General features: G+C 31.9%; 1 long non-coding RNA gene across 1 annotated transcript; it reads right to left on the reverse strand.

Annotated features, from left to right (window-relative positions):
• Nucleotides 1–805: 805 nt before the first annotated feature.
• LOC129874345 (uncharacterized) lies at nt 806–2,637 on the reverse strand. Its single transcript, XR_008762874.1, has 2 exons — nt 2,071–2,637; nt 806–1,138 (listed from the first exon to the last, which is right to left on the reverse strand). It is a non-coding gene; the product is annotated as an uncharacterized LOC129874345 (long non-coding RNA).
• Between the last annotated feature and the right edge of the window lie 906 nt (nt 2,638–3,543).

The raw sequence follows: 3,543 nt of genomic DNA on the forward strand, positions 1-3,543 counted from the left end.
AAACTAAGCCTTCATAAAAGGTCCTTCGTTGATGACTTCGTAACATCTCTGAACATCAACCTCTTTTGGATAGAATAGTAGCTTGTGAAGATCATTTTCAACAAGACTAAGTAATAAAATAAGCTCCCAACTCCGAGGGATAATGGTTCGCAAAACGACATATATACCTTCAAATTTAAACACATAAGTATGATCACCATTTAGGCCAAGGGCCGTTTTGGACTCACGGTGGTCATTCTAATGGGACCAACACGTCTTAGGTATTGGGTCAACTTAGGTCAATGCTCTAAATTAGGGTTTTGGTCTACGCTAGTTTGACTACGAATGGCTTTTGAAAGAATGCTAACCTAAGCGGACAACTTAGGCTGGACTCACAAAAATTATTGGAAAGCATGACGAACTAATAAATCACCGATCGTTTCGAAAAAGAGTTAAATATAAAAGAGTTCGGCTGTGGTTCCGCAAAATCATTCTTTAATATACTATATATTTAATTAAAAGATGCCATGAATGCAGATGACAGTGTACATATAATTAAATAAATAATGAATAAATAATAAGTACAATATACAAATATCAACAAAATATACAAGACACAATGTATGACATAATAAAAGCAAAATCTCTTCACTTTGAAAAAATGAATCCATAATGGTTAGCACCTCTATATCTCCAGCGGAGTCGCCATTCTATTGACATCTCTATTTTATTCAAATAAGGAGCAACGTCGTGGGACTCATAAAAAAATAATTTAATAGTTTTAAAAATATTTTAAAGAAAAAGTTAATTTTAAGGAGTCGCCACCTAAGTTTAGGATAATTAGGAAACCAATTAATTAACAAAATAATCTACAAAACCATTAGATTCTAGGTAAGGGATTCAAGTGATCCCGAAGAAAAGATTTTAGCACCCTTTGGAATCCACAACTGTGGGTCCCGACTGAATTTATTTTTTTCAAATTGAGGCGATAAATTAAATAACAAGTATAATAAACAATAAAATACACACAAAAATAAAGTGAAACAATACTATAATAAATGGCCTAATATTTGCCTAACGTCGATAATATACACAATAATGGAATAAAAATTATTCGAATTTAATTTGAATAGCTTCCTCGGGGAGAAACTCTGGGTACCTGTAAAGATACTTAGTAATAGTGTTAGTAATGTAGATAAATATGTATAAATATAATAATAATAACTTAAATATAAAACATGTCTTATGAACATGAGAGGCTTTGAAAATCGACGGTAATTTCTTCATCGGTCATTTCAACTTGCAAACATAATATATAATCTAAACATAAACTAAATTTTTTGTCTTTTAAAATGTGATGGCCTCGAGAACCGCCGGAGAGATTTTTTTCATTGGACACTTTTTAAGTTGCAAAATATAATGTATGATGTAAACTTAAACTAAAATTTCCTTCTTTTAAAATGGGGAGACCTCGAAAACCCATGAAGAGATTTCTTCCTTGGACACTTTTTAATGTACAATCTATTCAATATCATTTAAATATAACAATAAATGGCAAAAATTATCTATATATAGAACTATAATAAAGAATCAAAACAGTAGTGTGAAAACTACTAAAAGAAGCATCAAGAAAATAATATCCCACTATAATAATAACATCAAACCCAACCACAAAATTTAAGCATTAATAAATTGTTAAACTAATAAAGTAACAATAATCATAATGTAATAAGCAAAAGTTAAACAAATAAAACAAATAAAGTAAACACAATGATGTAAAGAGGTACAAAAACATAACAAGTAAATAAATTAAATAGATAGTGCAATATTACCATTATCACAACAAGAATGACGGAGGTCGTATAAGAACAAAACCAATAATTTAAAAACATACATAGAGCATCCATGGAAACGAGACCATAGAAATAAAATAAAGTGAATTAAAGTAACTATATAATCAGTCAAAATAGAGAGAAAAAAAGTAGTAACTAATATTTTCAAATTGAAAAAAAAATCACCTAGTAAACATAGTCAAAAGAACAATAATATTCATACACATGTATATAATGTAAAGAAAAAAATGATTTTTACCGAAAGGGCTAGCTAATTTCACCGGAGTGAGGAGAATGAAGGCAAAATGTTGTTGATCGTTGGAGCTCGAAGCTCCTGATTGCTGGTTGTTTTTCACTGGAGTTGGCGTTGTTGTTTGAGTTGCTGAGCTTGCTTATACATTGGGATTTTACAGAGCTTGGAGGTCGAATCTCTTCAAGGGTCTAGCTCATGGTGGTTATGCGATCTTCTTATGGGTTACATTGAGTGAGGTAGAAAGGGTTAGGGGTCATTTGGTTGCTCCATTCGTCAAAGCTAGATCAGAGTGAAGGAGATGTTGGTAGTTGCTTGGTTCTCCGTTGTCTTCTCCGGCAAGGATGGTGGCGGGACTGTGGTGTGAGGGAGAGAATTAGGGGTTGTTTCCTGGTTAGGTTCAAATGGAGCTACTGGTAGCAGTGTGGTGGTGAGCTCATTTGTTGATGAGGAAGATGAGAGCTGGCGCTGGGGAAATTGAAAGACAAGGGTGGTGCAGCTGAGAAAATTGGAATTGGGAGAGGAATGTCTTTTAGGGTTTTTCCATTTCTGATAATTATTCACCACTAATTCTAAATTTATTCCCCTCTCCCTTTTGAGGCCAAATAAAAGAGTTATATAGAAAATCATTCTACGAAATTATGGGCTCCCAATTATGGGCCAAAATTATGAGCTAGTTAAATATTTGAGTAATTTAATACTTACATGTGTTTCAATGTATTGTTACACTGTACTAAAATACTAAAATAAATACAAACTTAATGTAATCGATAAGATGTAAAAAAAAATACAATTTAATGAAAAATGATGGTTTAACAAAATAAGATTGTGAGAATAAAATAAAAGTAATGAAAATATTAATGATTAAAATTAACTAAAATTCAAAATAAATTAATGAAAAATCCTAATATTTTGAAATTATAAGATAAATTATTCTAAAATTTAAGAAAAATGTATTTTGAACTATTTAAAGAATAAAAAACTTAAAAGTATTAATTTTACAAAAGTCAGGCCAAAATTGGGTGTCAACACATACCATTCCACCAATAGACTTCCCTCAAGTCATGATACATCTTGAAAGAGCCCGGATGAATCAAATATTTGGAGTTATGTGCCTCTATCATGATTTTATCTTGAAAACCATCAACGTTTGGAAAACATAGTCTGCTTTGATATCTGAACACACCATCTCCTCCTTTGGAAAATCCATCACGTTTTGCTTAAGAACATCTACCTTTAACTAAAGTAGAATAGGGTCTTGGTCTTGTTTTTCCTTCACTTCCACAACTAGTGAAGACTCATCCCCATTTTGAGCAATGACACCACCTTCCTAAAGAAACTCCCAAACATGCAAATCTATGCACCTCCTTAGCTTTAAAGATCATAAACTTAGTCCGTAAATTCTCAGACCTTTTTCACAAACTCTAAAGTTGGTTTCACGAGGCATATGTATGAGCCATAGTTTCATTTATGGGTCGTACA

This window comes from Solanum dulcamara, chromosome 11 (genome assembly GCF_947179165.1).
Source record: "Solanum dulcamara chromosome 11, daSolDulc1.2, whole genome shotgun sequence".
NCBI lineage: Eukaryota > Viridiplantae > Streptophyta > Magnoliopsida > Solanales > Solanaceae > Solanum > Solanum dulcamara.